Consider the following 22,307-nt stretch of genomic DNA (forward strand, 5'->3'; position numbering starts at 1 on the left):
CGCCTCTCACCCCCGCACAATATACAAGAGTAAGATTTCATTTTAAGCTATTGTGCAATCACCTCTATGTACACTACACAAACACGTGTAAATCAGAATAAAATTAAAAAAAAAATCAAATTAATGAATGTTGTAGATGTTTGATTTTTAGAATATAATTTGGTATTTTTCTGGTTCTGAGACAGCAAAACCCGTTGCTGAAAGGAGTACTTCTGGGGGCAAAGGTCAGGAGTTAGAGGGTGGGACTTCTGGTCCCAAGATGGCAACCAGGGGGCGGGGCACCTGTCAAGGGGCGGGGATACCCATGCAGCCCTTTATAGCTTGCCAAAACTCAGTAAGCGGCCCTCTGCCTGAAATAATTGCCCAGACCTGATGTAGAGCCCACCCCTGGCATAGAGTCTAAGTCTCAGGAGTTGCATCACTGGGGTGGAAGAATTATTTTCTCTCACTCCTCTAGCTCCTGGTTCTACTCAGTAGTGCAAATACTGCATCTGTTTATATATTTAAATGTTGAAAGTTGACATGTCCTGGAAGTGCACTTGAGCTGCTGCTTTGGGCAGCATGGAGCTCAAATCCAGTGTGTAGATAACAGTAGACTGCACTGGGGACTGGTAAAGGAGGAGTCAAGAAGGGAAAGAAGACTCTTAAAGAGTGACCTTACCAAACAGAGACCTTAGGTCTACTGTTCCTCCCTTGTCTAAGCCACTCCCAGCAGCCCAGAATTTTAACAAAGACCACCTGCCAGCTTGAGCTGTAAGCAATTACATTTTTGTCTTTTAGAAAGTGGTGTTTCAGTGGGATGGCATTTCCTGGTACAAGCTTCATAATGTGGTCCCCATATCACAACCACCAAACCAGGCCTATCAAAGGCTGCTGAAACTTGAGAATGACTTCCTATTCCTTGATATTGTAAGAAGCTGAATTTTCCACTTAGGCAGAAAGGGAAAAAGGAGGAAGCAAGGCACAGGCATATTATATTTGTGCACCCCAAACTTCCCTCCTGTCAATGCTGGCTGAATTCTGCCTCACCTAAAAATAATGATAATACATGAGGGACCATAATATAAACATGCATTTTCTTAGCATTTCTTCTTATCAGGGTAGTTTGAAAAGTTTAAATAATAAAAAATATTCCATTAAATGGAATATCCACTCATAACTACACTAGAATATTGTGAAGCTATGGTTCAGTATTGTAATATTTGTAACACATGTACTGTATGTTACTTATAGGGCTGCCATCAGTGAAAAAAAAACATTTGAAAAGGGCTTAATAGATACTGCATTAATATACAGTTGTTTCCTAAATAGCCTTCATAGCTAGACAAATATTTTGCCTAATGTCATTTCATTTTCTGCCAGCTGCATGCGATTTGCTTTTGATCTGGCATACACTTTGTTATACATTATTAAACAGCCAATCAGCTTGCCCCTGGAGTTAGCACTGTGCCCCCTGCTTATTTTTTAACAAATTTCCTTTTTCTTTCCTTTTGTACCAAAGTGATTAATCATTTCAGCTAACGGCATGCTGTTAATGATCTGAGTCAGTGACTTCAGACCATCTTAATCTCCTGTTAGGCAGGCTTTAATATGATAGGAATTTACTTACAAGCTTTTATTTATATCACAGTAGGCTCCCAATTTCATGTAGCAACAAGAACGAAGCCTCCAAAACTACTTTATTTCTGCTTTTAATGTTTTTGATGGACTTCTGTGAGAAGGGGGGCAAACCTAACCAAGAAATATAAACTAAAAAGGCAGAATGATAAATGCTTATTTTTCAGAGCAGTCTGGGTTTGTATCCAGTTGTCTGGAGAGAACCTGTTGCCTTCCAATTTCCCTTTGTATTTAGTTTTTTCTTTTCCTGGTCTGGGTTATTTTGTACCCTCTGGTTGTCTACAGCAGTGCTTTCAGATGACTGCCTTATTAAAGTACAGACCTCCGGGGCTCTGGAGTCCTTATTTGCAGCATCCTTATTTGCAGCTTGGTTGGCAGAGAAGGAGCTTTGATTTTTCTTTTAATATTACAAATATTTCCAGCTAACTTTAAGATCCACTTTCAAATGGGTGACCTCTTTTCTCTGTTATCATAGCAGTCTTAATAAAAGACTCTTTTATTAAGCCAAGTGCCTTGGCATTATTTCTTTTTTTATTATTGTGCTGTAGTTTTATGTAATATTAAGGGATTGATTTGAGGGATGAAAAAAAACACCAAATGGATTTAGTTATCAAAAACTTTATGATATCTTAACCAGCTGCAGGAAGAGGCTGAAAGGCTATTTTAAGAGTTTTCTTAAAAGATAAGATCTATACAGTTTAACAGAGTTCATGAAATGCTCAGTGTCAAATACTGCATGTCTTGATTTTGTTCAATAAATACTGAGTGGGCACAGGGTCAGGGTGGCTACAAAGCTTGATATAAAATTAACAGAAATACATCTATGAGATAAGAATCTGCTTGATCTTTCCCAGGCAAGCTGTGAGATAGGACAAGTAGCAAGGGCCCGCACCCTGCATTGCTTATGTCAGACTGGAGTGAACTGTACTCCCTGCCCTCAGTGAAGCTGTTGCCCTAGATGAACATGTGCAGAGGGAGGGTAACGACCCTGCATGCACCCTTCTTCACATGCTGCCCATTAGAGTTTGCTGGCTGCACAGGAGGTGGTACATTGTACCCCACAACGTGGCCAATGTATGTACTTTTGCCTATAATATCCTATGGCTTTTCTGACATGATCTTGATTATCTGTAATAACACTGAGGGTGATGCTTTCCTTCTGTCTGTCTACACACTGCCTTTTCACCATGTTTGTCTGTGGCAGACTAAAATAACTGCTGGTGCTTGTGTGATGATGATGGCTATCATGGCTAACACACTGGGAATGGAAGAAGGGACCTCCTGAGTGAAAAGCATTCATCTCTACAGAGACAGGCAAGGTTCTTTGGGTAGATGTGATTTAGATTTCATAGATTTCATAGACATTAGGGGCTGGACGGGACCTCGTGAGATCATCAAGTCCAGCCCCCCCGCCATAGGCAGGAAGTTAGCTGGAATCACATGATCCCAGCAAAAAAAATATCTAGATGTCTTTTGAAAGAGTCCAGAGTAGGTGCCTGCACCACCTCTGTGGGGAGTCTGTTCCAGACCCTGGACACACGCACCATAAAGAACTTTTTTCTTATGTCTAGTCTAAATTGGCCTTCCTGGAGTTTATGGCTGTTAGACCTTATTATCCCTTGGGGAGCTCTGGTGAATAGCTGTTCTCCCAGGTCCTGATGTACCCCTCTTATATAATTGTAGGCTGCTACCAAGTCTCCCCTGAGCCGTCTCTTTTCCATATTGAAGAGTCCCAGATCCCTCAGCCTCTCCTAATATGGCCTGCCCTCCAGGCCTTGGATCATATGAGTGGCTCTCCTCTGGACTCTCTAAAGCTAGGACAATTGGTGAGAGAGAGGGTGGACAAAGCCGAACTCTTCAATGAGTTCTTTGTTATTCCTAGGCACAGACCAAGACAAATCTCTCAGTTGGATCCTAGATAGACACAGGAGGGACACCAGCCCACCAACTGTTAGTGCAGACTTAGTGAAGGGGCATTTGGAGGGGTGGATGGGTTCAAATCAGCAGGCCCGGATGAGCAGGCGACCCAATTGTCGCCTTGGGTCCTCCACGATCTACTGGCTGGAAAATTGGCTCCGGGGTCGGACCCAGAGGGTAGTAATTGATGGAAGTCACTCAGCGTGGTGTCCTGTGACCAGTGGGGTCCCCCAAGACTCTGTCCTTGGACCCATACTGTTCAACATCTTCATTAATGATGTGGACACTGGAGTCAGAAGTGGACTGGCCAAGTTCGCCGATGACACCAAACTTGGGGGCAAAGCATCCACACCAGAAGACAGGCAGGGTATCCAGGCTGACCTGGACGGGCTCAGCAAGTGGGCGGACGAGAATCTGATGGTGTTCAACGCCGATAAATGCAAGGTTCTCCACCTTGGGGAAAAAACCCGCAGCATCCTTATAGGCTCAGCAGTGCTATGTTGGCTAGCACTATGGAAGAAAGAGACTTGGGGGTCATCATTGACCACAAGATGAACATGAGCCTGCAATGCGATGCGGCAGCTAGTAAAGCGACCAAAACGCTGGCTTGCATCCATAGATGCTTCTCAAGCAAATCCCGGGACGTCATTCTCCCCCTGTACTCGGCTTTAGTGAGGCCGCAGCTGGAGTAGTGTGTCCAGTTTTGGGCTCCACAATTCAAAAAGGATGTGGAGAAGCTTGAGAGAGTCCAGAGAAGAGCCACGTGCATGATCAGAGGTCAGGGAAGCAGACCCTACGGTGACAGGCTGAGAGCCCTGGGGCTCTTTAGCCTGAAAAAGCGCAGGCTCAGGGGTGATCTGATGGCCACCTACAAGTTTATCAGGGGTGACCACCAGCATCTGGGGGAACGTTTGTTCACCAGAGCGCCCCAAGGGATGACGAGGTCGAATGGTCACAAACTACTTTAAGATCGTTTCAGGCTGGACATAAGGAAGAATTTCTTTACTGTCCGAGCCCCCAAGGTCTGGAACAGCCTGCCACCGGAGGTGGTTCAAGCGCCTTCATTGAACACCTTCAAGATGAAACTGGATGCTTATCTTGCTGGGATCCTATGACCCCAGCTGACTTCCTGCCCTTTGGGCAGGGGGCTGGACTCGATGATCTTCCGAGGTCCCTTCCAGCCCTGATGTCTATGAAATCTATGAAACTTCATCCAAGGGTACTGAAGGAATTGGCCAGTGTCATAGCAGAGCCTCTGGCATGGCTGTTCAAGCACTCATTGTGCTCCAGTCAGGTCCCAGAGGACTGGAAACTGCCCAATGTGGTCCCTATTTTCAAGAAGGGGAGGAGGGAGGAACCAGGAAACTATAGGCCAGTTAGTCTCACCTCTATCCTTGGGAAAATGCTGGAAAAATCATTAAGGATCACATTTGTGGAGGCCAGCAGGGGAAATAATGCTGAAAGGAAATCAGCATGGGTTCATTGCAGGTAGATCCTGCCTGACTGGCCTTGTTTCTTTTTATGACCAGGTCACAGAATGCTTAGATGCAGGAGTTGAGGTAGATGTCATCTACCTAGACTTTAAGAAGGCCTTCAATATGGTATCTCATTCTGTTCTCATAAATAAACTGACAGACTGCAATGCAGATGATTACACGGTTATGTGGGTGCCAAATTGGCTTAGGGGTTGCACCAAGAGAGTGGTTGGTGGACGGGTCGATATCGACCTGGAAAGATGTGGACAGTGGAGTCCGGCAAAGCTCAGTCCTTGGACCAGTGCTATTTAATGTCTTCATCAGTGACTTGGATGAGGGTGTGGAGAGCTCCCTGTCCAAGTTCACAGATGATACCAAGTTATGGGGCAAAGTTAACACACCAGAGGGTAGGGAACAGATCCAGATGGATCTGGACAGGTTTGAAAAACGGGCAGAACAAAATAGGATGCAGTTCAACAAAGACATGTGCAAAGTACTACACCTGGGCAAAAAGAACCACCAACACACTTAGAGGCTGGGGGATGACCTTCTCAGCAGCACAGCAGTGGAAAGGGATTTTGGAGTCATAGTTGACTCCAAGATAAACATGAGTCATAAATGTGATGAAGTGATCAACAAGGCTAACCACATTTTATCATGCATTAGCAGATGCATGACAAACACGTCCAGGGAGGTGATGCTTCTTCCCCTCTATGTGGCACTGGTCAGACTGCAGTTGGAGTACTGTGTCCAGTTTTGGGTGCTGCACTTCAACAGGGATGCAAAGAATCTTGAGAGGGTTCAGAGGAGGGCCACTCGTATGGTCAGAGGCCTGCAGGCAAGGCCCTACGAGGAGAGACTGAGGGACCTAGAGCTCTTCAGCCTTCTCAGGAGAAGGCTGAGAGGTGATCTTGTGGCTGCCTATAAATTCATCAGGGGAGGGCAGCAGGGAATAGGAGATGCTCTGTTTACTAGGGCACCCCCTGGAGTAACTAGGAACAATGGCCACAAATTGATGGAGAGCAGATTTAGGTTGGACATTAGGAAGAACTTCTTCACAGTAAAGGTTGTCAGAATCTGGAATGGGCTTCCAAGGGAAGTGGTGCTCTCCCCTACCTTGGGGATCTTCAAGAGGAGACTGGACAAGCACTTAGCTGGGGTCGTTTGACCCCAGCGCTCTTTCCTGCCCAGGGCAGGGGGTCAGACTTGATGACCTACTGAGGTCCCTTCCAACCCTAATATCTATGAATCTATAAGCTTTTTCACATCCCTCCTGAAGTGGGGGGGCCCAAAACTGGATGCAGTACTCCAGCTGCGGCCTTACCAAGGCCGAATAAAGCGAGAGGATGACATCCCTGGTTTTGCTTGAGATGCATCAGTAGATGCACACCAGAGTTTGGTTTGCTTTGTCAGGTACTGCATCACATTGGTGCCTCATATTCCTCTTGTGGTCAATCAGGACTCCCAAGTCTCTTTCGATTGTGGTGCTAGTGAGCATAGCACTGCCGAGCTTGTAAGTATGTTGAGGATTCTTCCTACCGAGAGGCAGCACCTTGCACTTCTCTACACTTCTCTTACGGGCCATTCAGTTTTGGTCAGCCCACCTTGAGAGCGTGTGAAAGTTGGCCTGTATCCCCAGCCTGTCCTGTGGTGTGACCGCCCTCCCCCATACTTTGGTGTCATCCACAAACTTTGCCAGTTCGCATCTGACTCCCGACTGCAGATCGTTAATGAAGATCTTAAAGAGTACCAGCCCAAGTACCGAGCCCTGAGGGATTCCACTGGTCACCTTGCGCAATGTTGATTTGCTCCTGTCAAATAGTACTCTTTGGGTTTGACCCTGTAGCCAGTTACCTAGCCATCAGACCATAAGATGATCTAGGCCACAGTTCCCCAGCTTAGCCATGAGGACATCATGGAGAACTAGGTCAAAGGCTTTCCTGAAATCCAGATATATGACATCCATGTCATCTCCCTTGTCCAGGCCTTGTGTCACCTGGTCATAGAAGAAGATGAGGTTGGTCAAGCAAGACCTGCTAGTCACAAAGCCATGTTGGCTGGCATTCAGGCGCTTGCTTTCCGTTAGTCTGGTGTTGATGGATGCCTTGACAATTTTCTCCAGGATTTTACCAGGGCTGGACGTCAGGCTGATTGGTCTATAATTTCTACCTGGGTCATTTCTCCTCCCTTTCTTGAAGATAGGGACCACGTTGGCTCTTTTCCAGTCTTCTGGGACCTTGCCCGTGCACCACAAATTTTCAAATATCTTGGGGGTGCAATGATGTCTGCCAGCTCCTTTACGATTCGTAGGTACATTCCATCTGGGCCTGTAGACTCAGGGGCAACACATAGGGGGAGGCACACGGATGCACATGCACCCCCTCAGCATGGCAGTGTACCTCCTACAAAAAGGTGCCTGTGGGTGGTCACCACTTGCCACCCCGTCCCCCCACCGCCAACACTGCTGGTCATGCCTGCAGGCAGTCAGACATCTCCACTGGCTGCTGATGATGCTGCCAGTGGTGTCTGCGTGTGGTTGGCGACCCCTGGTCGGCGCTTGCCACCCCCCCACACTGCCATCAGTGCTGGCAGCATCTGCAGAAGCTCCCACTTATTGCTGCCATGCTCCTGCTGCTGCCGCTGTGCTCCTCCTGCTGCCATGCCCCCCCAGCCACTGGGAGCATGCATCGTTCATGCATGGACTTCTCAATGTCCAGTTTCTCAAGGTGTTCCCTCACATCATCCACATCAATTTTGGGCCTGCCACCCGCTCCCAGGATGGTTTGTATCCTTTCTGACAGTATGATCCCCTTGGGAGGATGGAAAAACGATGTGAAAAAGTCATTTAGGAGGTTGGCCTTTTCTTGGGTGTTGGATATCAGCTGCCCCATTTGATCTTGCAGAGGCCCAATGCTATCTCAGTTCTTTTTTTGACTTCCAACATATCTGAAGAAGGACTTTTTGTTGTCCTTCTTCAGGCATAGGAAGTCTCTGCAGATGGTGATTGCACCCAAAAGCTTGCTAAGAACTTTTTTCCAATTACTCAGTTGGTCTACTAAAAGATATCACATCTACCCAAAGAACCTTGCCTGCCTGGCTAGGGACAGACATTACACATAAATCAGTTTAAGTGATCAGAAACTGGTTTAAACCTATAACAGAACAGATATTCAATAAACATACACCAGTTTGAAAATGGCTGAAACTGGTTTGAGATAAACTTGGTTGAATGTGGTATCAGACTTAACTGATTTGGGTCAAACTGGTTTATGCAATGTCTGTCTCAGACTGTGTCCTTAGACCAACACAGCTACAACTAAAAACTCATCTCTACAGATTAATTCAAGGAGCTAGATTCTCAAGTTGAAGCTTGTAACACACTCTCAACCTCTGTGAACTGGAGAGAGATGTATAACAGAACTTGCTCCCCACTCTTATCCCATCTTCCTCTCTGTCTCTTCCTCTTTCTCTCTCTCTCTTTCTTTCTTCATCTCAAAAGTACAAGATCACTGACAGATGTTCAATTAAAGGTGTGATAGGATCTGATCCATGATTCCCATCATTGCACCTCCTGCCACATCACACATGCATGACAGGAGGCGTGATTGTGGGTTCAGGGATAAAATCCCAATTGCATCTTATTGCTGGTGTAGGGGGAGCCCAGGCCTATGATCCTCAATTCTCCCTGTACCAGTAAGTAGCAAAGCTGGATGCCCAGTACACCCCAGTGCCCTGCTGCCTCCCTTCTAGTGCCTCCCTTTTGTGAGTGCTCAGAGCTTATATGTCACCAACAGCAGCTGTCCATGCCACTTGTGCCACCAGCCACCCTTGCTTTACACCAGTGGCTTGCAAATCTGCCTTACCATTCCTAACTTGTGTCTCTCTACCGCTTTCTATGATCAGTATGGACTGTCTGTTCTCACATGATAAGAATACAAGAGTCAGACATAGTCTCATGCTGCTTTTATTTGTGCCTGATCTTCTAGTCTGGATGCTTTCCTTGTACTCACTCCCCATGAACAAATCATAAATCAGTTCCTTATTTTATCTCAATAATGACCTTTCAAGTGAATATCCCAAAACATTAAAAATACCCACACCTGCTCATCACTTTGCACTCACTGCATACAAAACAGCATTGGCGACGTGTAGGGGGTGCACATGCACGCCCTGAGCGTGGTGGTGCACCCCCTGCAAAAAAGTGCTGCTGACACTGCCAGAGGTGCCAGCAGGTAGTCCATGATTGCTGCTGGCTGCCACTGCCACAGTTGGCGGTGTCTGTGGGTGGTCCCCAACTGCTGGTCGGCACTCGCCAACCTCTCCCCTAATGGCGCCGCAGCCGCCTGCAGGAGCTCCCCGCTCACCGCCAGCACACTCCTGCCGCCTGCAGTGCTGCCACCACCTGTGGGAGCTCACCATGCCCCCCCAGTCTCCAGGGGCATTAGCATTCATGCAAAACAGGCATTATTAAACATTGGTGTTTATAATACCTTTCAGTAAATCAGTATATTGCAATTCTGAACAGGATAAACACACTTTCCCCCCTCACTCTTATACATGTAATAGAGCTATCTAGATATGCAATAAATGCTACAAGAATAGCTTTAGGCATTGCAGATAAATAGCTGTGGTAGGACTAAGTTGTGATGCCTTGGTTCTGTGATCAGCAGCAAGATAATTAGTAAAATTATCCTGCAAATTCATTGTCTTGTTTCTTTCCACTCATGAATTGTATTCACTGCATATCAAAATGGGGAGCTCTGCCTCCAGAAAGAGAATTAGGATATAAATGGCAGATAGAAAAGCCCTGAACTCTCTTTTAATATTCTTTGGTAGCTGTGACCTTAAATAGAATGAGAAATATTGAATAATTTACAACCATCTTTTCAAACTATGCCAACCTACAATTCTATAAACAAATGCCTTATGCCCTTCCTAAGCTCCTTAAAACCTTAATTATACTGGAGGGTAAGGAATTTGAACGTTATAATAGTGCTAGAATGTGGTGGGTTATCATGTAGAACCACAGCTTCCAATTCAAGTTAGACAATGCTGTAAGTGCCCAGACATGAAAGCCCAATGTCCCATCCACCTTTAGCACTGTATGTTTGTGTCTCTGTGACTCTGTGTGTGTGTGTGTGTGTGTGTGTGTGTGTGTGTGTGTGTGTGTGTAAAATTACCATAAATGTGATTAAACAAAACTCTTCATACTGTGAATTTCTAGGAAGGTTTACATAGAAATTCATCAAGGAGTCTATCTGCGATAAGCTTGCAGAAGGTAAGATTCTGAATGACAGCCAGCATGGCTTTGTCACAGGCAGGTCTTGCCTTATCAACCTCATCTCCTTCTATGACCAGGTAACTTGCCACCTGGACACAAGAGAGCAGGTTGACACTGTATACCTAGACTTCCAAAAGGCCTTTGATCTAGTATCCCATGATGTCCTCATGAGAAAATTGGAGGATTGTGGGCTTAACTTCAAGACAGTCAGGTGGGTGAGAAACTGGCTGCAGGAACCAGAGAGTTGTAGTGAAAGGATCTGTGTCATCCTGGCGAGAAGTGGGCAGTGGTGTCCCACAGGGTCCAGTACTTTTCAACATCTTTATTAATGATTTGGATGTGGGTGTGAAGATCTCACTGGCCAAGTTCACGGATGACACCAAGTTATGGGGAAGCATGTGGTTCCACTTGAAGATAGGCTACAGATACAGGAGGACCTAGACAGGCAAGCAAGTTGGGCAGATTGGAATCTGATTAAATTCAACGTTGAGAAATGTAAAGTGTTCCACTTCAGGACGAGCAACCCCCAGCACACCTACAGGCTTGGCGGCACCAAACTAACTAATACCATGAATGAAAAGAAGGCTGAGAGGGGACCTGGTAGCAGCTTACTGCTACACTAGGGGAGTACATCAAGGGCTTGGTGAGCAACTGTTCACCAGGGCACCCAGGCGGAAAACTAGGAGTAATGGTCACAAACTCCTCGAAGACTGATTCAGGCTCAACATAAAAACCACAGTATGAATATGAGCTGGCAGTGCGATGCTGTAGCCGGTAGGGCAACTAATAATCTGGCATGCATCAATTGATGCATCTCCAGAAAAACCAAGGAGGTGATTCTTCCACTCTACTCAGCACTGGTGAGACTGCAGCTGGAGAAGTGCATCCAGTTCTGGGCACCACACTTTAACAAAGATATGGACAATCTTGAGAAAATCCAAAGAAGAACCACCTGTAGGATCATGGGAAGCCATACGAGGAAAGGCTGAGGGATCTGGGACTCTTCAGCCTGAAGAAAAGAAGGCTGAGAGGGGACCTTGTAGCAGCTTACTGCTACACTAGGGGAGGACACATCAAGGGCTTGGTGAGCAACTGTTCACCAGGGCACCCAGAGGGAAAGCTAGGAGTAATGGTCACGAACTACTGAAAGACTGATTCAGGCTCAACATTAGGAAAAACTTCTTCACAATCAGGGTGTCCAGACTGTGGAATAAGCTCCTTCCCTGACCCCCAGTTATTTTTCTTGCTTGATGCAGGGGGCTGGACCTGATAATCTTCCAAGGTCCCTTCTGGCCTTACAGTCTATGAATAGTGTACTCATGACCAACGGATCTGTTTGTAGAACACTGCATGAGTCTGTTTACTTCTGTGCAATTTTTGCTAAGAACTTGTTTCTTGTCATCATAAAATTACTTTGGTAAGAAGGAGGTGGCTACCTTTGTTCTCTCTAGCACTTAATAAACATGATAAAAGCAATGGATAATTTAGTAGGACTGTCCCTATGTCAGGATCTGTTTAGAAAAGGCCCTGCATTGGAGGCACAGAGGTGCACTGACTGAGCTGTGTATATAGGGGTGGCATGGAATGGCTACAAGCAGAATGACATACTGATAGCACCAGCTGCATTATTTATTATCATTATTACACTGTTCATCCCACCTTAGGAACTGACTTCACATTTTTTCCCAGTCTTTAGGGACAACATTTAGGTTGGCTATCCAGGGTAAGTTATAGAATTTTAATTTTAAAAGTGCTTTTATTTTGAAATATGTTAGCTGGTTATTAAAACGTTTACAAACTTTTTTAAAACACAAATTCCATATACATGCCCGGTTTTGAACTGAGCTGGCTTATAAGGTATTTTTTTAAATGAAAATTTCCAAAACACTTATGCAAGGTGTGGAATGAAACATGCAAAATTTTAATGATAGCTTCTTTTGGAGAGAATATGGGGAGTAAGCATCCTGAGCCAGTACCAGATGTAGAAGTTGCATAGTGCCTGCCTTGGCACTATGCAACTTTTTAACTGCTAGCCAACTTTCAGGACCTTTTTTGCCCACTAAAGCAGAGGAGGGCTCTTCTCAAGTTGGATTTACAACCCAATGTAGATATAAGCATGTACTCTAAAGCATAGGCAGCTAGCAGAGCCATGAATTAATTGGAAACACCCAAAGCAAAGTTTGCACTGGCCCCATGAAACATTGTCCTGGCTGGGATAGGCAGTGGGACACAAAGGAGATAATACAGATCCAGAGTATCTGAGAACTGCTCCCCATCCAGCCATCAGTTCTGGTAAATGGTAAAAGAGCTGAACTGTAAAAGAGACTATCTAATTTAGAAAAACTAAAGCTCATTGAAATTAAAAAGAAAAAGGAAAGAAAGAAAAGGAAAGTCCGAATGACAAGACATGCAAATCTACATGTACTATATTTTAAATACACCCATGATAACAGCTATAGAACATCTTTTATAGAAGGTAATGTGTGATGATTTAGGGAACTGGCTTTTGTACAGCTTTTAAATTGCCATTTGGTTTTTTAACTGCCTGAGGCCTCGTGCCTTATATAACTGTTTTTTCTTGTGTATACTTAATGTACTAAGTGATGCCATCAGGTCTATTGGTGAATAGGCCATCCATTAAAGACTACTGACACCTGAATAGAAAACAAGAGATTAAATGAATCCTAGCTGAAACTAGGACATGTTTACATGTTCATTAATATGCTTTAGGTAATGCTCATTAAATCTAGTGCCTCCATTGTAAAATACTAGAAAAATTTGCATTAGCTTATTTTAATGCACATTAGCAAAAAAGGATGGGTTTATTTTGTAATGCTTTAATGCCCATTACAATAGGCTAATGTGCATTAAAGTGCACATGTAGACACACCCTGTTTTCTCCTGTGTGTTTGCAGGAGGCAGGGCTTGGGAAGTAGAAAATTCCCAAAACAGGGAAACACCACGTATTAATGCCAGGTCTTAAAGAATACACAGTATCTGAAAGATGTGCAGACTGACCTAGGGGCAAAGAGACAAAATACACATGGGCAGGAGAGAGGAAGAGAGGGGCATGCTTTTATAGCATAATGGGAGTAGCTGAGCTAGAAGGAAAACTGCTGCAAAGGCCTGAGAGAGACTCAAAAATTCAGAGCAGGAGCCATGGACGGGGGTGTGGAACATGAATTCTTTAAAGGACTCTAGCTTAGTCCAAAGAATGCACAGGAGTGGTGAGGAATCCTATGAGGAGAAATGCATACCCATGTTTTATTTGTGTCTAGATCTTTGATGTCTCGCGCTAGCTATGGTAAAATTACTTAATTTCTGAACTCTTACAAAACCTGTGCCTCTGTTTTCTTCCATTATTACATATTAAAAACAGACTGCTGGGCTGGGTCTTGGTGGGGGGAGGGGGAAGCTGGGCTGGGTCCGAGCGGAAGGAGGGTTCCCTCCCCTCCCCATCCCAGCTTCTTGACAGCTGCAACCAGGAGGTGCAGCACGGGGCTGCATGGCCCAGCTTTTCACTGTGCTGGGAATTGTGATGGGGCAGGGAGGAATGGAGCTTCAGCCAGTAAGCTGGGGTGGGGCCCTTGCAGTAGAGAAATCCATTCTCCCCCACCTCTCTTCCCCCAGCTGTTGGCAGAGGTGCAGGGCTGAAAAGAGGAACTGCTCCAGCAGTAGCCTCCTGGGACTGCGCTGGCAGTGCTGAGCTCCCTCACCCTCATTGAACAGCGAATGTCTGTTTGGTTTGCTCCCACTCTAATTTATAGCACTTTAAGTAAAACATGATAGTGCGCTTCTGCCAGGGACTTTTTGAATGTCTGTACTTAACCTTGATGTTTAAATTACATTGCCCAGGAAGTCTACAATACTTGTAAAAACAAAATTGGGCTCATACACTTTTCCCCATAAGAATGTCTTTACTAAGCCTTGTTTTTTTATATTACAGAGATGGTGTGTCTACAGTTGAACTACAGTTCACATGCAAATAAACTACTCGCAAGTAAACACTCCCAGGAAGGCATGTACAAGTGCATGGTCTTAGAAGCATATCTGCTGCTTATGGCAATAATCTGCTCCTGCCCCCACTGGCCCTGCACTGGTCCTCTGAAGCCGCCAGGGGGAGCTCTAAGTTCCTGCTGGGTACTAGCCCAGGGGATGGCATCGAGCATCCTGTCCTAGAGAGGCTGTCTGCTGGCTCCTGGCTCCAGCTCCCCAGTTGGGGGTGGAGAACCTGGAAAGAGCTGTAGGGGAGGAGCAGGTCCCAGCTCCCTGCCCCAATCTGCCAGTGTGACAGCTAGCAGCAAGCCCCCAGCAATTACGGAGCTGGTGCTGGGGAGAAGAATCTCCTTGCTCAGGCCCTGTGATTGCAGAGTGGGGGGCTAGGAGCTACCTGCTGCCAGGGCAGGAGGACATTGTCCCTGTGCCCTGGCAGCAGGCAGCTCCTGGGGGTAGGGAGCAATCTACATATGTTCTACTGCACATTTACTGACCCCAAGTAAATGTTCTACTAGCATTTGCAGGTAGCACATTTACTCAGGATTAGAGCCAATTACGGTGCATTAAGTATCTTCTCATGTAGATGCAGAAGCTTACTGTGCAGTAATTGGCTCCTCTGTGCAGTAAAGCATCTCATGTAGATGCACCCAGAGAGAATTAGCAGCTATATTTAGCAGTCTATCCTGATGCATATATGTCCGACTCACATTGACTATGGCACCATTATTACTGCTTCCTTTTGGAAGTACTAAATGACAGTGCAGTAACAATCCATACTGCACCATGCACATGGTGCACGGTTACTTTTAGCTGCTATGTCACCATAGCATGTCACTATGGTGATGTATCTGCAGCATCATGGGTTTTGACTGCAAATGCTACGTCACCATAGCGTGTTGCTATGGCAACGTAGCATCACATGTAGATGTGCCCAATGAGAATTATACTGATGTTCTACAGAGAAAACAGATCTCACAGGACTCTGTTTTTTCTAAAAGAATCTAAGGAAAATTACGCTCTTTTCTATTCTAAACTAGTTCAGGTTTTCATTAATGTGAATTAAGTCTCTAAGTCATGGAATTTATAGTAAAACCAAATTTCACTGACAGAATAAAACCATGCTGATATATAAAGAAACTGTTTATTTAATTTAATAGGCATAATTTCCTCTTTTGGGACTCAATTCAGTAACTATTGTTGAAGTCAATGAAGGTTGGACTGAGGATGACAATTTTTAAAATCTGACTTTTTTGTTTACTCTGGACTAGGTAGAATTCTCAGGGATATAATGAACCATTACATATACACACATGCAATGCTATTAACATTAATCATAGCTTGAATTTGCTTGATATTTGATCAGTATTCATGAGAAAATTACTCAATAATATTTATAAAAAAGTCTGTGGAGAACTGCATGGCTAGCACAAAACTTTTTACTGAAAGAAGCCCACTCTTTCTCCCACCAAGTTATTATAGCTATTCTGAATAGCATTTTTTTCCTCCACAAGGATAAAATACACATTTAAAAATAATATTACAGGCAGTCCTCGACTTACAATGTTTCAAGTTACAATGTTTTGCACTTAAAACGTTTATAAATTGACACCCTGTTTCAACTTTATGACGTTAGTCTGGACTTGCAATGCTTGATCCAATGCAACGCCACCCCAGCGAACAAGTTTGCTGCGTCGCTTATCTCCCTGGAGAACATCTGTCCAAACTTCCTTGGACACTTCCTTTAAGAAAGCAGACAAGACTCCAGAAAAACTTGCAGCCAAGACTCCTGAGAAGACTCCAGCCAAGAACCCTTCAAAAAGTCCAGCCAAGAACCCTTCAAAAAGTCCAGCAAAGTCACCTCAAAGACTGTTTCTCAGTGGAACCTTAAGGGAGACGGACCATCTCTGTGTTCTTCTGAGGCTCTCTGCAACACAGGCTTTCTAAGCTGGGATACTTATTTCCTCTGCCTTAGAAAGCTCTGCAGGTAAGGGTTTAGTCCTTTCCATGCTCTCAGACCAGTCTACGGGCTTCCATGCTCCCAGACCTGTCTAGGGGCTTCTTCTGTTTGCTGCCTCTGAGCTGGCTCTGCAGTTGCCCTGTTTCAACTGCTCCTGTGTCCTGCCCCTTTACTGTTGGGGCTGCTTGACTTCCAGGTACTAAAGGGAAGGGAGTGAGCATAGATGTTCCTCCTCCCACTCTCTTTACTCTTCTACAGCAAGTGATAGAAAAGATGAGCTTACCTTTTGGGGGGCTCTTTTAGTGCATGGCTTATGAGGTCCAGTTAAACTTATGAAATGTCTTGTATCCTATTGGTTTATGGCTGTCTTTCCTATTTAAAAATTGCCAGCCAATAGGGGAGTAGAGCAGAGAAGAGGAGGGGAGCAAAACCTAATGCAAGCAGGAGTGCCGGCTACTGCTGAAGCTGCTTCACTGTACAGCCTAGGCTAAGTATAGGCAGTTGAAAAACCCAAGGCTGAATTGATTCAATCTTTGCAGCTTAGTATAAGCTGCGTAGACTGAACTGATAAACAAGTAAACAGACATTTACTTTTGATTCCAGAAATGCAGCCATAGGCCTGCAGTGGCCCAGGCCAGAGGCCAGGGGGCGCTAGAATGTACCTCCTTGCTCGGCTGCAGCAGACAGATTGGGCCAAGACTAGCCTGCCCATCTTGTGTGTGGGGGAGGGAGGTTGTAGGGGAGGTACAGAGCATCCTGGGATGCTGGGGGACTGTGAGTTAACTTGAATCTGGAGGGGATGTGGGACAGAAGTTCAACAAATGGTTTAACCTAAATCAGTTAAGTCTGATACTACAACAAGGGTGGGCAAAATGATGGATCTAGCTGGAGGCTGGGCTCCATTTCCCAGCAGCCCCTACCCATGTGGCTGGGGCTGGTTTCCATGGAGACCCCAGCACAGCCAGACTGTGATAGTCTGGGCTATAGCCACCCCAAAATTCCCTGTAGTCCCCTGTAGCCATCCCTCCCAGTGCCGCCATTACCGCCAGTGCTGTCTGCCTTGCACAAGTGGCGACAGCTGAGCCTACCCTGCTCCCACCCTTAGTCTCCCCACCACCAGGAAGAGGCTGGTGCTGCTGCTGCCTGCTAGCACTGCTGGGGGTGGTCTCCTCTCCATGGAAACCCTGGTCTCGCACTATTACAGCATGGCTGCTGCTGGGGTCTCGATGGAAACCAGCCCCAGCCATGTGGGCAGGGTCTGCTGGGAAATGGAGTCCACTGCCAGCCAGATCCTGCCCACAGGCTCGATTTTGCCCACCCCTGTACATCCATCCAGGTTTATCTTAAACCAGTTTCAGCCATTTTGAAAACAGATTATTTGCACTGAATTTCTATTGTGTTACAGATTTGAACTGGTTTCTGATCACTTGTACTAGTTTACGTGTAATTTCTGTCACTATTCATGAGGTCCAGTTAAATTTTATGAACTGCCCTGTGTCCTGATGGTTTATTGCTGTCTTTTCCTATTTATAAACTCCCAGCCAATGGAGAGTGGAGCAAAACCTAATGCAGGCAGGAACATCTGCTTTGCTTTCCAGACTGGACTGCCCCTCCTGGAAATGGAAGTGAGCAGGGCAGTTTCACCTACCAGTAGCACCACAGTACTCTTAAAAGGATCTTAAATCCTGCTGTGGTACCCTGGTTGAGAACCACTGCTCTAGATGGTAAAGAAACTGAGGTAGGAAGTGGTGTACAGGTGTTTTATTATTTTTACATAGATCTGGATGTAAGTTGTGCTATCTAAAGTAAACAGTAATTGCATTAGATTTAACAGATGTCATAGGCATTAGGGCTGGAAGGGACCTCACAAGATCATCAAGTCTAGCCCCCTACTCATGGGGCAGGAAGTCAGCTAGAGTCAAAGGATCCCAGCAAGATAGGCATACAAAAGTATCTTGAAGGTGTCCAGAGTAGGTGCTTGCACCACCTTTCGGGGGAGTCTATTCCAGGGCTTGGGGACTCGGACAGTAAAGAAGTTTTTCCTTATTTCCAGCCTAAAATGGTCTTTCAAAAACAAAGAAACCTTTATAAGCCTAGATATTATGTACTTCAACTATCACATGTCCTTAATCAGATCAATCAGAGTGCCCACAAGGTTATAGCTCTGGAGGCATGTCTACATGAGAAGCTTACTGCACAGTAGCCTAATAACACTGCGCAGTAATGTGCTGTTCAAAAACCGTGCTAATACGCTACTGTGCAGCGTTATTAAGCTACTGCACAGTAAGCATAAAACCCCCCCTGTGTGCCAGCGCTACTGCATAGTAATGCAATTTACTGCCTATTGGATTAGTACTTGGTTAACCAAGTACTAAACTTAATGCACAGTAACTAGGGTGCTTTAATGAATGTGTAGATGTGCCCTGGGAAAGAAAGGGTCTGCTTAAGCTAGTGAATGTATAAAGGAGTCAGAATTAACTTTAGGGGCATCAGGCACTTGGGGTGAGGCCACAAACCCTAGCTGCCCATCTCCTATGTCACAATAAGATAATGAGTTCCAAGTTTTGTAAAAGGGTAAATAGGCAGTGAGTTGAAGTCCAGAACATATGCCAGAAAGGCCAGAGACAGTACTGAAGCATATGCAACTCAGGGCACTGAAAACTAGGTGGGTTGGGACACAAGTGACACAGGGACCCAGCAGAGTGTGGGAGAGAAGGGGAAGTTTGACTAGCGATATTTATTTTTATATTTATTCAATTTATATACCAACCTTCCCAACAGAGGTTTAGGGTGGCTTACATTATGAAAGTAGAATAACGTAAAAACAGAGCATGACAGTAAGTGAAGTTTTGTCATGATATTCCATTCTGTGCAACCTATGTTTACATACATTCATTTGGGGAAAGAACAAATCATGACTTCTGTGCATTACTATGGAAGTAAAACCTGCAGAGCTCTGATACCAGTGCTCAGGTATATATAGTCTTTGAGAAAGGATAGATCAGTTTAATGGATGGCACAAGTCTCAACTTAACCACCTCAGTTATTGAAATGGTTTTGTTAATTATTCAGTTATTTACCAGATACAGGATAAATGAAGAAAAACAGAACCCAAATGGTTAAATGAACATCTTGGTGTGTAGTCTGAAGATAACATTTATTTCTGAGGACTTCAACTTATAGGAGCATTGTTTTTGTGCCAGAGCAGTAGAGCATTTAGCAACCTATGCAAGACATCAGAATAGTAAGGTGCCACTGTTAACAATAGTTGTACAATTCACATCATTCTTAAATGTCAGTACTATTGGGTTAGGGTTTGTTTATTTTTAGTGTTTTATCATAGTCAAGGTACAAGTTTTAAAAACGTGTCAGAATCGAGCTGCATGACTCCTTCTAGTGCTAATTGTGATTGCATGGCTATAGCTTTACACATCGGTTTTGAAAATTTATATCACCTGAAAGATATATTAGAAGCTCTGAGTACAATGGGACTTTCAGAACAAAAAATGAAGGTGAATATGCTTTGATACCATGTTATAGCAATTTTTGGTTTGCTGTTTATTGAATCAGGAAAGATTAAAAGAGTAATCATTAAAATGCACATGCATATACACATATTCCACTATCTGTACGTTCCACAGTTGCTACCTTTTTTCCCAAATTGCCTGGCTTCCCACTAGGAGCCCATTCATGGGAGAACTGAAGTCAGTCAGAGTTTTTTCCACTGGCTTATATGGGAATAGCACTAGACACTGATTTTTGTCTTTTCACCCTCCTCCCAAACTCCCCCAGTAATTTCTTTCCAGCAGTGAATCTGCAATAATGTACTCTGCTAGTGCAAAGGTAAGTATTGATCCAACAGCACTTGCTAGTTTGGCATGGCAAACTGGTTCCCATTCCATGTGCATGTTCCTCCCCTGCTCTAGAAAGCAAGATGAGTGCTTGGAAAAATACTGCTGATTAACATATTTGTGTATAGTAATTCTTTACATGTCCAGGCACCCCGGGAGCTTAAGTGAGCCACTGAAATCTTATAGTCATTAACATTTACAAGGCAGCAGTTAACAGTTTGCTGAACTAATACCGCAGACCTCTAGAAACTGATATTTCTCTCCTCTTAAGTGGAGAGGACTTCACTGCTTCTGATGCTCGTTCAGAATCACTAGGTGTTTGGCAGGATCTAGCTTTTTCCACACTGGATTTTTTTTTACCTGAAGAGAGTGGCTAATTTTTCTTTTTTTCTTTTTAATACAACAGCTGATGGCATATAGCTGATCACACTGACACACATGACTGCTCAAGTTTGAAAAAGTCTGAATATCTGATAGCTAACTTTTAATGTTTTCTGCTAAAGAACCAATGTTTGCTAGTGATTTAAAAGATCCAGTGTTAAAAAACAAACAAAAATCTTACACAGGACATGCTTTTAGCAGTTTTATTTATTTGTATTACTTAAATAAGGATCATGTTTTTGACATACCTGGATTGATTTCATAGTGAAAAGGAATGCTTTTAAATGAATATAAAAAAACTGAATTTAAATGCCAGGTTTTCACTAATGTAGGCTATGAGACAAAACTCTTTGAAGGACTACTTGTACAGGCACCTGATCTCGAGTTTCACTGGTATTAGAGAGAACCCAAATCCTTTGGCACTCACTGCTCTCTGGCCTTGGTTTCCAGCGTTCCTCAAAAGGAACACTGTCCTCCTTGATCCCATATCCCTTCAAAACACAGCCTTTGTACCTCCCTGAACTCCTTTGTTTAACAGTAACCTTAATTTAAACAAACAAACAAGGGAATGCTTATGAAACATTTTTGTCAAATGAGAGGCAAAGTTGCTAAAGTATTTCTCCTTTCAGCAACAACAGCAGCCCTCTCCCCCCCAAATCCAAAACATTAAAATTTCAGGATATCACCATTAATATCCAGACCAACCCCAATTCACAAATATTACCATCCAAGTATCATTTAACCCCAAACATTTAGAGACTCCTCAACACTATAACAAAAGCCACCTCCTCTAAGTATTGGTACAATGCTTAAATTAATGGAGATATAGAACCTGACTGTGATAACCACTGTGTTATTACAGTTTTATGCAGGTGCAACAGCAAAATAAACATTTACTCAAAATCCCACCAGTCATTACAAAATATACAATAAAACATGAACTAATACAAGCAAATAAAAATCAACCAAAATTATGACTCCCTGAAAAGCCTGTGTTTTTATGTACAAGTGTAGGGAACTCTGAAGAACATAGATACAGTATGGCCAAGGGCATAGGGAAGGATGGAGCAAAGGATGTTTGTAGAGAATTAATTTTGAGTTTCCATGCTTACAATTCTGCATGCATTTTAGAAAGCTTTGCACTTTATCCAGGGACACCTGACATGTTTCCAGCCTTTACACTGCTGAAAGAAAGGAGCAGGCCTATGATGTACATCCCCATACCAGTGTAACTTACTTGAACTGGGTGTAGAATTACCCTAGGAAAAATCAAAGTGAAAACTACATTGGTATAAGTTACATCAGGGTTGATGTCATCTTTTCACAGTTCAAGGCAAACAGGGTAATATCTGCTTGCTTGCCAGTAGGTAGCTAGAAACTATAATAGTGCTACTGCATGCAGCTATCCCATGATAGCTGAATGTCTGTCAACTCCAGATCTTGAAGTAGACAGTATAGTGTCTTCAACAGTATAGTGCACTAAACTGATGACATTTACACCAGTATGTATATGTCATACATCTTGGTCCTTACAATGTAGCACAAGCTTGCAAATATTCATTTGCTATAATTACAATGTACTAAAAAGACTTTTCTTTGCTAGTGCATCGTTACAAATGTAATGCAATTTGAATGTAGTTTTTGTCTTGAACGTTCTCTAGCTCCTTTTCAAAAGTTTTTGTGGCCTCAATGTGTGTGAAAACTGTGCAGATGGTTACAGTCACTGTAAATTAGTGAATGAACTAAGTTTAGGCCCAGGACTCCTGCATATTTTAGAAAGCTGAAGAATATAGGAATCCTGCAGCATTTTATAACTCCTGCAGGATTCCTCT

General features: G+C 44.1%; 1 protein-coding gene across 1 annotated transcript in view; it reads right to left on the reverse strand.

Moving 5' to 3' along the window:
- Nucleotides 1-22,307, reverse strand: part of LOC112550720 (AF4/FMR2 family member 3-like) — a 242,309-nt gene that overhangs the window by 210,473 nt on the left and 9,529 nt on the right. The window lies entirely within an intron of this gene.

The sequence above is a fragment of the Alligator sinensis genome, unplaced genomic scaffold, assembly GCF_000455745.1.
Source record: "Alligator sinensis unplaced genomic scaffold, ASM45574v1 scaffold144_4, whole genome shotgun sequence".
Taxonomy (NCBI): Eukaryota; Metazoa; Chordata; order Crocodylia; family Alligatoridae; genus Alligator; species Alligator sinensis.